Consider the following 16,864-nt stretch of genomic DNA (forward strand, 5'->3'; position numbering starts at 1 on the left):
GGCTAAGTAGCAGATTGTAGAACAGGGAAGGCTGGGGGAAGGGATATTTCTCTAAGGACTTCCAAGGAAAACCCCATCCTCTTGCAGAAAAAAACATCTCTGGCAGGTCCTGCTGCTCTAAGGACTTAGCTGGAGAAGCTGAGCTCCATACACCGTACAGTATTCTGTGTGGGGCTTCCAGGTATCTGCCGCCAATAGCAGGCTCACTGGAAATAGCTACAACAGGGAGCTTAGAGGCCGTCATAAAGTGAAGGGCTGGGCCCATGCTGTCATTTACCAAAGAGTCCTGGAGAGTTCACACCAGGTGATCCAGTCCCCACAGCCATCCCCTCCTGCATTCCATGGCTCTCAGCATGGCAGTGAGGATCATATGCATACAAAAGAGCCAGGCCTGGGCAAAGCAGCTAACTTTGGCAGGGCCGCCCAGAGGATTCAGGGGGCCTGGGGTCTTCGGCGGCGGGGGGTCCCTGCCGCCGAATTGCCGCCGAAGACCCGGCACTTCGGCGTCGGGTCCCGGGGCGGAAGGACCCACCGCTGCGGGTCTTCAGGGCACTTCGGCGGTGGGTCCCGGAGTGGAAGAAGCTTCGGGGGCCCGGGCCCCGCAAGAGTTTTCCGGGGCCCCCGGAGCGAGTGAAGAACCCCGCTCCAGGGGCCCCGAAAAACTCTCGTGGGGGCCCCTGTGGGGCCCGGGGCAAATTGCCCCACTTGCCCCCCCTCCCCCCCCCCTCTGGGCAGCCCTGAACTTTGGGCCCATTCCTGCTCCAGCTGGACTCAAGCTCCAATTGGTTTCAATGGCAGCAGGATCAGACCCGGTGGATTCACCCCCGCCCCCACCCACCCCCGAACCCTCCAGGTACAGCCTTTCTCCGCTGACATTCCTTAGCCAAAATCCGCTCCTGCCCATGTTTTTAGACTAGAAATGTCTCCTACAACAGCACTTTAATGTACACTAATGTAGGAAACTGCACTGCCTGGCTTCCTGCCCCTCAGTCATCTAGGCCCTAACATTCAGAGCTGAGCTTCATTTCCAAATATATTGATTTCAGTTACAACACAGAATGCAAAGTGTACAGTGCTCACTTTATATTACTTTTGATTACAAATATTTGCATTGTAAACAGATAAAAGAGGTGTTGGGAGGAAAAATCACTAAGGGGGCTGGCGCTGACAGGGCAGGATGTGTTGGGAGGGAAATCCCAGAGGTAGGTTTTGCTGATTGGGCAGGAGGTGGTGGGCGGGGAAATCACTGAGGCACCTTGCACTGATTGGGTAGGAGGCGCTGGGCGGGAAAAGTCACTGAGGTGGCTGGCGCTGACTGGGCAGAAGATGTTGGGAGGGAAAGTCCAGAGGTGGGTCGTGCTGACTGGGTGGGAGGTGCTGGGCTAGAAAATCACTGAGGGGGCTGGTGCTGACTAGGTAGGAAGCGCTGGGCGGGAAAGCCCTGAGGTGGGTTTTGCTGGTTGGGCAGGAGGTGCTGGGCAGGAAAATCACTGAGGCAGCTCGCACTGACAGGGTAGGAGGCGCAGGGCGGGAAAAGTCACTGAGGGGATTGGCGCTGACTGGGTAGGAGGTGTTGGGAGGGAAAGCCCAGAGGTGGGTTTCGCTGACTGGGTGGGAGGTGCTGGGCTAGAAAACCACTGAGGGGACTGGTGCTGACTAGGTAGGAAGCGCTGGGCGGGAAAGCCCTGAGGTGGGTTTTGCTGGTTGGGCAGGAGGTGCTGGGCAGGAAAATCACTGAGGCAGCTCGCACTGACAGGGTAGGAGGCGCAGGGCGGGAAAAGTCACTGAGGGGATTGGCGCTGACTGGGTAGGAGGTGTTGGGAGGGAAAGCCCAGAGGTGGGTTTCGCTGACTGGGTGGGAGGTGCTGGGCTAGAAAATCACTGAGGGGACTGGTGCTGACTAGATAGGAAGCGCTGGGCGGGAAAGCCCTGAGGTGGGTTTTGCTGGTTGGGCAGGAGGTGCTGGGCAGGAAAATCACTGAGGCAGCTCGCGCTGACAGGGTAGGAGGCGCAGGGTGGGAAAAGTCACTGAGGGGGTTGGCGCTGACTGGGTAGGAGGAGTTGAGAGGGAAAGCCCAGAGGTGGGTTGCGCAGACTGAGTAAGAGGTCTTGGGTGGGAAGATCACTAAAGCTGCTCGCGCTGACTGGGTAGTAGGTGCTGGGCAGGAAAGGTCACTGAGACGGCTGGTGCTGATTCGGTAGGTGGTGCTGGGCAGGAAAAGTCACTGAGGGGCTGGCACTGACTGGGCAGGAGTCTCTGACTGGGAAAATCACTGAGGTGGCTCGTGCTGAGTGGGTAGGAGGTGTTGGGAGGGAAAGCCCAGAGGTGGGTTTTGCTGACTGGGTGGGAGGTGTTGGGCTGGAAAATCACTGAGAGGGCTGGTGCTGACTAGGTAGGAGGCACTGAGCGGGAAAGCCCTGAGGTGGGTTTTGCTGACAGGGCAGGAGGTGTTGGGCGGGAAAAGTCACTGAGGGGGTTGGCGCTGACTGGGTAGGTGGTGTTGGGAGGGAAGCCCAGAGGTGTGTTTTGCTGATTGGGCAGGAGGTGCTGGGCAGAAAAATCACTGAGGCATCTCCTGTTGACTGGGCAGAAGGTGATGGGTCAAAAACCATGGAAGCCAACCTCAAGGAGTGGGCAGGAGGTACTGGGCAGGTAACCCTGTAGATGATACCCTTACTGGAGAAGAGACATGGAAAGGAAAGGGGAACAGACTACTACTGATATTACAAAAAGTACTGGGTAGGAAACTCCTAAAGCAGCTTGCACTCACTAGACAAATGGCCCTAGGGAGCAAATGTGTGTGCAGGCTTGAGCTTACCCGAAAAAAGACGCTAAGCAGGAAACCTCAAGCAGTTTGTGCTGACTAGGCAGAAGGTGCTGAGTTCTCGAGAAAGCACTCCTAACTTCTGCAACACACAAGTGCTGAAAACTAGGAATTAGGGTAATTTCCATACGGGAAGATTACCTTGTAATCCTGCTGTCTAATGAGCCACACCTAAACTAGGGGAGCCTTTCTGGGCCTGTGGCTGAGAGATTCCCCATTCCCCTCCCCCATAAGAAGGATTGAGGTTCTGTTTCTATTAGTCACAGTAAATTCCCCCAGAATGATTTCTATTTGGCTTTTTTGAGATTTGAAGTGAAATCTTACTTGGGACCTATCCGCTTAGGGTTTGTCCTACTAGCTGTCCCGTGCCCTCCTCAATCATGCACTCAGCCAAGTCAAAGCCCGCGTCCTCTGCATCCACCTGGACCCGCGTTCTGCCGCAAGCTCTCCTGCGCTCTGAAAGAGATCGGTGCCGAAAAGTAGGTATTGGGGTCATTTCCGGCAGGGCCGTGTACCTTGCCAATGTAATCTGAATGTACCCTGTACACGTGCTCTCTACTGAGCAACACCTAACCCGCTTCACCTCTCTCTTTCTAGCAACTCAAAGGACAAAATGGACAAGATGACACAAGCACAAAAGAAACTGCAGGAAAAGGGAAGAAAAAGCCACGGCCAAAGGCTGCACACACCGCACCCCTGTACCGTGGGCTCGGGTTCGACACTTCTCCGCACAGGCTTAATCCCCCTTCAGGTGCCCGGTAAAAGGACCTCCCTGTAAATAAGGATCAAGGTCCATTCCTTGCCAACCAAAATGCTTTATGGGTCCCTTCCATAGCTGAGGCTGAGCGACCCCCCTTTAAAAAGGGTTGAGGTCTCTGTGGGTTTGAGCTCCTTAGGACCTAGCCTTTAAAATGCCCCGTGCCGTTGACCTCTCCCTGTCAGAAGGGTGCAGGTCTCCCCTTTCTATCTCCTCTTGGGCCGTTGGCACTCGCTGGGCAACGAGACCACCCACTTCTGAGGGAACGGAGGTCTCTCCTTTACAGCGCTTTTCGCTCTGGCCCATTGGAACGCCCCTGGCTTAAGGACCATCCTGTAAGGAGGGTTTCGGTCTCCTTTGCCATGCAAATTAAGCCACAGGTCACTTTGACACGCCCGGCAAAATGACCGCCCTGTAACCAGGGTGTAAGGTCTTATACCTCTCACGCTTAAGCTAGGGGAGCCTTTCTGTGCCTGCGGCTGAGCGACTCCCCCCGACCCCCCACCCCTTGAGAAGGGTTGAACTTCTGTTTCTCTTAGTCACAGTAAATTCCCACAGAATGATTTCTTCTTGGCGTTTTTGAGATTTGAAGTGAAATCTTACTTGGGACCTATCCCGGTCAGATGGAACATGGTGTGGCGAAGGGGCGGCTGTAAGGGGATGGCGGAGGCCGTGGAAAATTCGCCCCTTTTCTCAAAAAAGCCAAGAAATGGCCCAACCAAGCAAATGTCACAAAGTCTGGAAATGAACAGGTGAGGTGCAGGGCTCCTTGCAGACCCTCACTTCCGTGTAATCCTTCCTCAAGTCCTTTTGCCCTGCCCAATTTACACCGCTCAACCAACCACAACTTTCACCCTTTGTTTTCTTGTGCACAAGAAAGAACACTGTCGGACTGATGAGTGTCTACTGTAGGGATTCGGACAGCTCCGTTAGTTGTGTCCGAATTCCAGGCCTTGTGTCTCTTTGGTGATAAAGAGAGGAGATTCCTCGGGCTACGTTCGAAGAGATTGATGTGGCGGTCCTTTCTGAAATGTGTTGATGTTGAGATGTTGTAGGTAGATGCGGTGGTTTTCAGAGCCGGCACGTGGGTGCACCTAACCCTACTAACAGGACCGCGTCACAAGTAAGAGGGGTCTTTTCTGGTAAAGGTTAGGGGGCACAAAGTTGTCATTTTCTTGGTGGGGTAGGAAGGTAAGTCGGGAAGGGTGTCGCTGAGGGACGGAGGATTGATTGGAAAGGGGACACTCAGCAGGATCCCTCCCTTACCTGTTCATTTCCAGATCTTTTCACATTGGGGACTCCGCCCGCCCCGCCTTGTGTAAAGGAGGAGTATTTTACTAAAGAAAGGGTGACCGCCCTGTAATCAGGGTTCAGGTCGCTTTCCCTTTTCTCCTCCCTGCATTGGCCCTCTTCACGCCAAGGTCCAAAGTGAGCTCCCTCTAACTAGGGGGTGGGTCTTTCCCTGCCTTTCACAAGGTAACACTGCCATTTGGAAGGTAGTTCTAGAAACCAGCCTCTTGAGAGGGTTCAGGGTTTGTCCTACTAGCTGTCCCGCGCCCTCCTCACTCACTCACGCACTCAGCCAAGTCAAAGCCCGCGTCCTCTGCATCCACCTGGACCCGCGTTCTGCCGCAAGCTCTCCTGCGCTCTGAAAGAGATCGGTGCCGAAAAGTAGGTATTGGGGTCATTTCCGGCAGGGCCGTGTACCTTGCCAATGTAATCTGAATGTACACTGTACACGTGCTCTCTACTGAGCCACACCTAACCCGCTTCACCTCTCTCTTTCTAGCAACTCAAAGGACAAAATGGACAAGACGACACAAGCACCAAAGAAACTGCAGGAAAAGGGAAGAAAAAGCCACGGCCAAAGGCTGCACACACCGCACACACCGCACCCCTGTACCGTGGGCTCGGGTTCGACACTTCTCCGCACAGGCTTCATCCCCCTTCAGGTGCCCGGTAAAAGGACCTCCCTGTAAATAAGGATCAAGGTCCATTCCTTGCCAACCAAAATGCTTTATGGGTCCCTTCCATAGCTGAGCCTGAGCGACCCCCCTTTAAAAAGGGTTGAGGTCTCTCTGGGTTTGAGCTCCTTAGGACCTAGCCTTTAAAATGCCCCATGCCGTTGACCTCTCCCTGTCAGAAGGGTGCAGGTCTCCCCTTTCTAATTCCTCTTGGGCCGTTGGCACTCGCTGGGCAACGAGACCACCCACTTCTGAGGGAACCGAGGTCTCTCCTTTACAGCGCTTTTTGCTCTGGCCCATTGGAACGCCCCTGGCTTAAGGACCACCCTGTAAGGAGGGTTTCGGTCTCCTTTGCCATGCAAATTAAGCCACAGGTCACTTTGACACGCCCGGCAAAATGACCGCCCTGTAACCAGGGTGTAAGGTCTTATACCTCTCACGCTTAAGCTAGGGGAGCCTTTCTGTGCCTGTGGCTGAGCGACTCCCCCCGACCACACACCCCTTGAGAAGGGTTGAACTTCTGTTTCTCTTAGTCACAGTAAATTCCCACAGAATGATTTCTACTTGGCTTTTTTGAGATTTGAAGTGAAAGCTTACTTGGGACCTATCCCAGTCAGATGGAATATGGTGTGGCGAAGGGGCGGCTGTAAGGGGATGGCGGAGGCCGTGGAAAATTCGCCCCTTTTCTCAAAAAAGCCAAGAAATGGCCCAACCAAGCAAATGTCACAAAGTCTGGAAATGAACAGGTGAGGTGGGGGGCTCCTTTCAGACCCTCACTTCCGTCTAATCCTTCCTCAAGTCCTTTTGCCCTGCCCAATTTACACCGCTCAACCAACCACAACTTTCACCCTTTGTTTTCTTGTGCACAAGAAAGAACACTGTCGGACTGATGAGTGTCTACTGTAGGGATTCGGACAGTTCCGTTAGTTGTGTCCGTATTCCAGGCCTTGTGTCTCTTTGGTGATAAAGAGAGGAGATTCCTCGGGCTACGTTCGAAGAGATTCATGTGGCGGTCCTTTCTGAAATGTGTTGATGTTGAGATGTTGTAGGTAGATGCGGTGGTATTCAGAGCCGGCACGTGGGTGCACCTAACCCTACTAACAGGACCGCGTCACAAGTAAGAGGGGTCTTTTCTGGTAAAGGTTAGGGGGCACAAAGTTGTCATTTTCTTGGTGGGGTAGGAAGGTAAGTCGGGAAGGGTGTCGCTGAGGGACGGAGGATTGATTGGAAAGGGGACACTCAGCAGGATCCCTCCCTTACCTGTTCATTTCCAGATCTTTTCACATTGGGGACTCCGCCCGCCCCGCCTTGTGTAAAGGAGGAGTATTTTACTAAAGAAAGGGTGACCGCCCTGTAATCAGGGTTCAGGTCGCTTTCCCTTTTCTCCTCTCTGCATTGGCCCTCTTCACGCCAAGGTCCAAAGTGAGCTCCCTCTAACTAGGGGGTGGGTCTTTCCCTGCCTTTCACAAGGTAACACTGCCATTTGGAAGGTAGTTCTAGAAACCAGCCTCTTGAGAGGGTTCAGCGTTTGTCCTACTAGCTGTCCCGCGCCCTCCTCACTCACTCACGCACTCAGCCAAGTCAAAGCCCGCGTCCTCTGCATCCACCTGGACCCGCGTTCTGCCGCAAGCTCTCCTGCGCTCTGAAAGAGATCGGTGCCGAAAAGTAGGTATTGGGGTCATTTCCGGCAGGGCCGTGTACCTTGCCAATGTAATCTGAATGTACACTGTACACGTGCTCTCTACTGAGCCACACCTAACCCGCTTCACCTCTCTCTTTCTAGCAACTCAAAGGACAAAATGGACAAGACGACACAAGCACCAAAGAAACTGCAGGAAAAGGGAAGAAAAAGCCACGGCCAAAGGCTGCACACACCGCACCCCTGTACCGAGGGCTCGGGTTCGACACTTCTCCGCACAGGCTTAATCCCCCTTCAGGTGCCCGGTAAAAGGACCTCCCTGTAAACAAGGATCAAGGTCCATTCCTTGCCAACCAAAATGCTTTATGGGTCCCTTCCATAGCTGAGGCTGAGCGACCCCCCTTTAAAAAGGGTTGAGGTCTCTGTGGGTTTGAGCTCCTTAGGACCTAGCCTTTAAAATGCCCCGTGCCGTTGACCTCTCCCTGTCAGAAGGGTGCAGGTCTCCCCTTTCTATCTCCTCTTGGGCCGTTGGCACTCGCTGGGCAACGAGACCACCCACTTCTGAGGGAAGGGAGGTCTCTCCTTTACAGCGCTTTTCGCTCTGGCCCATTGGAACGCCCCTGGCTTAAGGACCATCCTGTAAGGAGGGTTTCGGTCTCCTTTGCCATGCAAATTAAGCCACAGGTCACTTTGACATGCCCGGCAAAATGACTGCCCTGTAACCAGGGTGTAAGGTCTTATACCTCTCACGCTTAAGCTAGGGGAGCCTTTCTGTGCCTGTGGCTGAGCGACTCCCCCCGACCACACACCCCTTGAGAAGGGTTGAACTTCTGTTTCTCTTAGTCACAGTAAATTCCCACAGAATGATTTCTACTTGGCTTTTTTGAGATTTGAAGTGAAATCTTACTTGGGACCTAACCCGGTCAGATGGAACATGGTGTGGCGAAGGGGCGGCTGTAAGGGGATGGCGGAGGCCGTGGAAAATTCGCCCCTTTTCTCAAAAAAGCCAAGAAATGGCCCAACCAAGCAAATGTCACAAAGTCTGGAAATGAACAGGTGAGGTGGGGGGCTCCTTTCAGACCCTCACTTCCGTCTAATCCTTCCTCAAGTCCTTTTGCCCTGCCCAATTTACACCGCTCAACCAACCACAACTTTCACCCTTTCTTTTCTTGTGCACAATAAAGAACACTGTCGGACTGATGAGTGTCTACTGTAGGGATTCGGACAGTTCCGTTAGTTGTGTCCGAATTCCAGGCCTTGTGTCTCTTTGGTGATAAAGAGAGGAGATTCCTCGGGCTACGTTCGAAGAGATTCATGTGGCGGTCCTTTCTGAAATGTGTTGATGTTGAGATGTTGTAGGTAGATGCGGTGGTATTCAGAGCCGGCACGTGGGTGCACCTAACCCTACTAACAGGACCGCGTCACAAGTAAGAGGGGTCTTTTCTGGTAAAGGTTAGGGGGCACAAAGTTGTCATTTTCTTGGTGGGGTAGGAAGGTAAGTCGGGAAGGGTGTCGCTGAGGGACGGTGGATTGATTGGAAAGGGGACACTCAGCAGGATCCCTCCCTTACCTGTTCATTTCCAGATCTTTTCACATTGGGGACTCCGCCCGCCCCGCCTTGTGTAAAGGAGGAGTATTTTACTAAAGAAAGGGTGACCGCCCTGTAATCAGGGTTCAGGTCGCTTTCCCTTTTCTCCTCTCTGTATTGGCCCTCTTCACGCCAAGGTCCAAAGTGAGCTCCCTCTAACTAGGGGGTGGGTCTTTCCCTGCCTTTCACAAGGTAACACTGCCATTTGGAAGGTAGTTCTAGAAACCAGCCTCTTGAGAGGGTTCAGGGTTTGTCCTCCTAGCTGTCCCGTGCCCTCCTCACTCACGCACTCAGCCAAGCCAAAGCCCGCGTCCTCTGCATCCACCTGGACCCGCGTTCTGCCGCAAGCTCTCCTGCGCTCTGAAAGAGATCGGTGCCGAAAAGTAGGTATTGGGGTCATTTCCGGCAGGGCCGAGTACCTTGCCAATGTAATCTGAATGCACCTTGTACACGTGCTCTCTACTGAGCCACACCTAACCCGCTTCACCTCTCTCTTTCTAGCAACTCAAAGGACAAAATGGACAAGACAACACAAGCACCAAAGAAACTGCAGTAAAAGGGAAGAAAAAGCCACGGCAAAAGGCTGCACACACCGCACACACCGCACCCCTGTACCGAGGGCTCGGGTTCGACACTTCTCCGCACAGGCTTAATCCCCCTTCAGGTGCCCGGTAAAAGGACCTCCCTGTAAACAAGGATCAAGATCCATTCCTTGCCAACCAAAATGCTTTATGGGTCCCTTCCATAGCTGAGGCTGAGCGACCCCCCTTTAAAAAGGCTTGAGGTCTCTGTGGATTTGAGCTCCTTAGGACCTAGCCTTTAAAATGCCCCGTGCCGTTGACCTCTCCCTGTCAGAAGGGTGCAGGTCTCCCCTTTCTAACTCCTCTTGGGCCGTTGGCACTCGCTGGGCAACGAGACCACCCACTTCTGAGGGAACGGAGGTCTCTCCTTTGCAGCGCTTTTCGGTCTGACCCATTGGAACGCCCCTGGCTTAAGGACCACCCTGTAAGGAGGGTTTCGGTCTCCTTTGCCATGCAAATTAAGCCACAGGTCACTTTGACACGCCCGGCAAAATGACTGCCCTGTAACCAGGGTGTAAGGTCTTATACCTCTCACGCTTAAGCGAGGGGAGCCTTTCTGTGCCTGTGGCTGAGCGACTCCCCCCGACCCCCCACCCCTTGAGAAGGGTTGAACTTCTGTTTCTCTTAGTCACAGTAAATTCCCACAGAATGATTTCTTCTTGGCGTTTTTGAGATTTGAAGTGAAATCTTACTTGGGACCTATCCCGGTCAGATGGAACATGGTGTGGCGAAGGGGCGGCTGTAAGGGGATGGCGGAGGCCGTGGAAAATTCGCCCCTTTTCTCAAAAAAGCCAAGAAATGGCAAAACCAAGCAAATGTCACAAAGTCTGGAAATGAACAGGTGAGGTGCGGGGCTCCTTGCAGACCCTCACTTCCGTCTAATCCTTCCTCAAGTCCTTTTGCCCTGCCCAATTTACACCGCTCAACCAACCACAACTTTCACCCTTTGTTTTCTTGTGCACAAGAAAGAACACTGTCGGACTGATGAGTGTCTACTGTAGGGATTCGGACAGTTCCGTTAGTTGTGTCCGTATTCCAGGCCTTGTGTCTCTTTGGTGATAAAGAGAGGAGATTCATGTGGCGGTCCTTTCTGAAATGTGTTGATGTTGAGATGTTGTAGGTAGATGCGGTGGTATTCAGAGCCGGCACGTGGGTGCACCTAACCCTACTAACAGGACCGCGTCACAAGTAAGAGGGGTCTTTTGTGGTAAAGGTTAGGGGGCACAAAGTTGTCATTTTCTTGGTGGGGTAGGAAGGTAAGTCGGGAAGGGTGTCGCTGAGGGACGGTGGATTGATTGGAAAGGGGACACTCAGCAGGATCCCTCCCTTACCTGTTCATTTCCAGATCTTTTCACATTGGGGACTCCGCCCGCCCCGCCTTGTGTAAAGGAGGAGTATTTAACTAAAGAAAGGGTGACCGCCCTGTAATCAGGGTTCAGGTCGCTTTCCCTTTTCTCCTCTCTGCATTGGCCCTCTTCACGCCAAGGTCCAAAGTGAGCTCCCTCTAACTAGGGGGTGGGTCTTTCCCTGCCTTTCACAAGGTAACACTGCCATTTGGAAGGTAGTTCTAGAAACCAGCCTCTTGAGAGGGTTCAGGGTTTGTCCTACTAGCTGTCCCGCGCCCTCCTCACTCACTCACGCACTCAGCCAAGTCAAAGCCCGCGTCCTCTGCATCCACCTGGACCCGCGTTCTGCCGCAAGCTCTCCTGCGCTCTGAAAGAGATCGGTGCCGAAAAGTAGGTATTGGGGTCATTTCCGGCAGGGCCGTGTACCTTGCCAATGTAATCTGAATGTACACTGTACACGTGCTCTCTACTGAGCCACACCTAACCCGCTTCACCTCTCTCTTTCTAGCAACTCAAAGGACAAAATGGACAAGACGACACAAGCACCAAAGAAACTGCAGGAAAAGGGAAGAAAAAGCCACGGCCAAAGGCTGCACACACCGCACACACCGCACCCCTGTACCGTGGGCTCGGGTTCGACACTTCTCCGCACAGGCTTAATCCCCCTTCAGGTGCCCGGTAAAAGGACCTCCCTGTAAATAAGGATCAAGGTCCATTCCTTGCCAACCAAAATGCTTTATGGGTCCCTTCCATAGCTGAGGCTGAGCGACCCCCCTTTAAAAAGGGTTGAGGTCTCTCTGGGTTTGAGCTCCTTAGGACCTAGCCTTTAAAATGCCCCATGCCGTTGACCTCTCCCTGTCAGAAGGGTGCAGGTCTCCCCTTTCTAATTCCTCTTGGGCCGTTGGCACTCGCTGGGCAACGAGACCACCCACTTCTGAGGGAACCGAGGTCTCTCCTTTACAGCGCTTTTCGCTCTGGCCCATTGGAACGCCCCTGGCTTAAGGACCACAATGTAAGGAGGGTTTTGGTCTCCTTTGCCATGCAAATTAAGCCACAGGTCACTTTGACACGCCCGGCAAAATGACCGCCCTGTAACCAGGGTGTAAGGTCTTATACCTCTCACGCTTAAGCTAGGGGAGCCTTTCTGTGCCTGTGGCTGAGCGACTCCCCCCGACCACACACCCCTTGAGAAGGGTTGAACTTCTGTTTCTCTTAGTCACAGTAAATTCCCACAGAATGATTTCTACTTGGCTTTTTTGAGATTTGAAGTGAAAGCTTACTTGGGACCTATCCCGGTCAGATGGAATATGGTGTGGCGAAGGGGCGGCTGTAAGGGGATGGCGGAGGCCGTGGAAAATTCGCCCCTTTTCTCAAAAAAGCCAAGAAATGGCCCAACCAAGCAAATGTCACAAAGTCTGGAAATGAACAGGTGAGGTGGGGGGCTCCTTTCAGACCCTCACTTCCGTCTAATCCTTCCTCAAGTCCTTTTGCCCTGCCCAATTTACACCGCTCAACCAACCACAACTTTCACCCTTTGTTTTCTTGTGCACAATAAAGAACACTGTCTGACTGATGAGTGTCTACTGTAGGGATTCGGACAGTTCCGTTAGTTGTGTCCGAATTCCAGGTCTTGTGTCTCTTTGGTGATAAAGAGAGGAGATTCCCCGGGCTACGTTCGAAGAGATTCATGTGGCGGTCCTTTCTGAAATGTGTTGATGTTGAGATGTTGTAGGTAGATGCGGTGGTATTCAGAGCCGGCACGTGGGTGCACCTAACCCTACTAACATGACCGCGTCACAAGTAAGAGGGGTCTTTTCTGGTAAAGGTTAGGGGGCACAAAGTTGTCATTTTCTTGGTGGGGTAGGAAGGTAAGTCGGGAAGGGTGTCGCTGAGGGACGGAGGATTGATTGGAAAGGGGACACTCAGCAGGATCCCTCCCTTACCTGTTCATTTCCAGATCTTTTCACATTGGGGACTCCCCCGGCCCCGCCTTGTGTAAAGGAGGAGTATTTTACTAAAGAAAGGGTGACCGCCCTGTAATCAGGGTTCAGGTCGCTTTCCCTTTTCTCCTCTCTGTATTGGCCCTCTTCACGCCAAGGTCCAAAGTGAGCTCCCTCTAACTAGGGGGTGGGTCTTTCCCTGCCTTTCACAAGGTAACACTGCCATTTGGAAGGTAGTTCTAGAAACCAGCCTCTTGAGAGGGTTCAGGGTTTGTCCTCCTAGCTGTCCCGTGCCCTCCTCACTCACGCACTCAGCCAAGCCAAAGCCCGCGTCCTCTGCATCCACCTGGACCCGCGTTCTGCCGCAAGCTCTCCTGCGCTCTGAAAGAGATCGGTGCCGAAAAGTAGGTATTGGGGTCATTTCCGGCAGGGCCGAGTACCTTGCCAATGTAATCTGAATGCACCTTGTACACGTGCTCTCTACTGAGCCACACCTAACCCGCTTCACCTCTCTCTTTCTAGCAACTCAAAGGACAAAATGGACAAGACAACACAAGCACCAAAGAAACTGCAGTAAAAGGGAAGAAAAAGCCACGGCAAAAGGCTGCACACACCGCACACACCGCACCCCTGTACCGAGGGCTCGGGTTCGACACTTCTCCGCACAGGCTTAATCCCCCTTCAGGTGCCCGGTAAAAGGACCTCCCTGTAAACAAGGATCAAGATCCATTCCTTGCCAACCAAAATGCTTTATGGGTCCCTTCCATAGCTGAGGCTGAGCGACCCCCCTTTAAAAAGGCTTGAGGTCTCTGTGGATTTGAGCTCCTTAGGACCTAGCCTTTAAAATGCCCCGTGCCGTTGACCTCTCCCTGTCAGAAGGGTGCAGGTCTCCCCTTTCTAATTCCTCTTGGGCCGTTGGCACTCGCTGGGCAACGAGACCACCCACTTCTGAGGGAACCGAGGTCTCTCCTTTACAGCGCTTTTCGCTCTGGCCCATTGGAACGCCCCTGGCTTAAGGACCACCCTGTAAGGAGGGTTTCGGTCTCCTTTGCCATGCAAATTAAGCCACAGGTCACTTTGACATGCCCGGCAAAATGACTGCCCTGTAACCAGGGTGTAAGGTCTTATACCTCTCACGCTTAAGCTAGGGGAGCCTTTCTGTGCCTGTGGCTGAGCGACTCCCCCCGACCACACACCCCTTGAGAAGGGTTGAACTTCTGTTTCTCTTAGTCACAGTAAATTCCCACAGAATGATTTCTACTTGGCTTTTTTGAGATTTGAAGTGAAATCTTACTTGGGACCTAACCCGGTCAGATGGAACATGGTGTGGCGAAGGGGCGGCTGTAAGGGGATGGCGGAGGCCGTGGAAAATTCGCCCCTTTTCTCAAAAAAGCCAAGAAATGGCCCAACCAAGCAAATGTCACAAAGTCTGGAAATGAACAGGTGAGGTGGGGGGCTCCTTTCAGACCCTCACTTCCGTCTAATCCTTCCTCAAGTCCTTTTGCCCTGCCCAATTTACACCGCTCAACCAACCACAACTTTCACCCTTTCTTTTCTTGTGCACAATAAAGAACACTGTCGGACTGATGAGTGTCTACTGTAGGGATTCGGACAGTTCCGTTAGTTGTGTCCGAATTCCAGGCCTTGTGTCTCTTTGGTGATAAAGAGAGGAGATTCCTCGGGCTACGTTCGAAGAGATTCATGTGGCGGTCCTTTCTGAAATGTGTTGATGTTGAGATGTTGTAGGTAGATGCGGTGGTATTCAGAGCCGGCACGTGGGTGCACCTAACCCTACTAACAGGACCGCGTCACAAGTAAGAGGGGTCTTTTCTGGTAAAGGTTAGGGGGCACAAAGTTGTCATTTTCTTGGTGGGGTAGGAAGGTAAGTCGGGAAGGGTGTCGCTGAGGGACGGTGGATTGATTGGAAAGGGGACACTCAGCAGGATCCCTCCCTTACCTGTTCATTTCCAGATCTTTTCACATTGGGGACTCCGCCCGCCCCGCCTTGTGTAAAGGAGGAGTATTTTACTAAAGAAAGGGTGACCGCCCTGTAATCAGGGTTCAGGTCGCTTTCCCTTTTCTCCTCTCTGTATTGGCCCTCTTCACGCCAAGGTCCAAAGTGAGCTCCCTCTAACTAGGGGGTGGGTCTTTCCCTGCCTTTCACAAGGTAACACTGCCATTTGGAAGGTAGTTCTAGAAACCAGCCTCTTGAGAGGGTTCAGGGTTTGTCCTCCTAGCTGTCCCGTGCCCTCCTCACTCACGCACTCAGCCAAGCCAAAGCCCGCGTCCTCTGCATCCACCTGGACCCGCGTTCTGCCGCAAGCTCTCCTGCGCTCTGAAAGAGATCGGTGCCGAAAAGTAGGTATTGGGGTCATTTCCGGCAGGGCCGAGTACCTTGCCAATGTAATCTGAATGCACCTTGTACACGTGCTCTCTACTGAGCCACACCTAACCCGCTTCACCTCTCTCTTTCTAGCAACTCAAAGGACAAAATGGACAAGACAACACAAGCACCAAAGAAACTGCAGTAAAAGGGAAGAAAAAGCCACGGCAAAAGGCTGCACACACCGCACACACCGCACCCCTGTACCGAGGGCTCGGGTTCGACACTTCTCCGCACAGGCTTAATCCCCCTTCAGGTGCCCGGTAAAAGGACCTCCCTGTAAACAAGGATCAAGATCCATTCCTTGCCAACCAAAATGCTTTATGGGTCCCTTCCATAGCTGAGGCTGAGCGACCCCCCTTTAAAAAGGCTTGAGGTCTCTGTGGATTTGAGCTCCTTAGGACCTAGCCTTTAAAATGCCCCGTGCCGTTGACCTCTCCCTGTCAGAAGGGTGCAGGTCTCCCCTTTCTAACTCCTCTTGGGCCGTTGGCACTCGCTGGGCAACGAGACCACCCACTTCTGAGGGAACGGAGGTCTCTCCTTTGCAGCGCTTTTCGGTCTGACCCATTGGAACGCCCCTGGCTTAAGGACCACCCTGTAAGGAGGGTTTCGGTCTCCTTTGCCATGCAAATTAAGCCACAGGTCACTTTGAGACGCCCGGCAAAATGACTGCCCTGTAACCAGGGTGTAAGGTCTTATACCTCTCACGCTTAAGCGAGGGGAGCCTTTCTGTGCCTGTGGCTGAGCGACTCCCCCCGACCCCCCACCCCTTGAGAAGGGTTGAACTTCTGTTTCTCTTAGTCACAGTAAATTCCCACAGAATGATTTCTTCTTGGCGTTTTTGAGATTTGAAGTGAAATCTTACTTGGGACCTATCCCGGTCAGATGGAACATGGTGTGGCGAAGGGGCGGCTGTAAGGGGATGGCGGAGGCCGTGGAAAATTCGCCCCTTTTCTCAAAAAAGCCAAGAAATGGCAAAACCAAGCAAATGTCACAAAGTCTGGAAATGAACAGGTGAGGTGCGGGGCTCCTTGCAGACCCTCACTTCCGTGTAATCCTTCCTCAAGTCCTTTTGCCCTGCCCAATTTACACCGCTCAACCAACCACAACTTTCACCCTTTGTTTTCTTGTGCACAAGAAAGAACACTGTCGGACTGATGAGTGTCTACTGTAGGGATTCGGACAGTTCCGTTAGTTGTGTCCGTATTCCAGGCCTTGTGTCTCTTTGGTGATAAAGAGAGGAGATTCATGTGGCGGTCCTTTCTGAAATGTGTTGATGTTGAGATGTTGTAGGTAGATGCGGTGGTATTCAGAGCCGGCACGTGGGTGCACCTAACCCTACTAACAGGACCGCGTCACAAGTAAGAGGGGTCTTTTGTGGTAAAGGTTAGGGGGCACAAAGTTGTCATTTTCTTGGTGGGGTAGGAAGGTAAGTCGGGAAGGGTGTCGCTGAGGGACGGTGGATTGATTGGAAAGGGGACACTCAGCAGGATCCCTCCCTTACCTGTTCATTTCCAGATCTTTTCACATTGGGGACTCCGCCCGCCCCGCCTTGTGTAAAGGAGGAGTATTTAACTAAAGAAAGGGTGACCGCCCTGTAATCAGGGTTCAGGTCGCTTTCCCTTTTCTCCTCTCTGCATTGGCCCTCTTCACGCCAAGGTCCAAAGTGAGCTCCCTCTAACTAGGGGGTGGGTCTTTCCCTGCCTTTCACAAGGTAACACTGCCATTTGGAAGGTAGTTCTAGAAACCAGCCTCTTGAGAGGGTTCAGGGTTTGTCCTACTAGCTGTCCCGCGCCCTCCTCACTCACTCACGCACTCAGCCAAGTCAAAGCCCGCGTCCT

The sequence above is a fragment of the Emys orbicularis genome, chromosome 17 (assembly GCF_028017835.1).
Source record: "Emys orbicularis isolate rEmyOrb1 chromosome 17, rEmyOrb1.hap1, whole genome shotgun sequence".
NCBI lineage: Eukaryota > Metazoa > Chordata > Testudines > Emydidae > Emys > Emys orbicularis.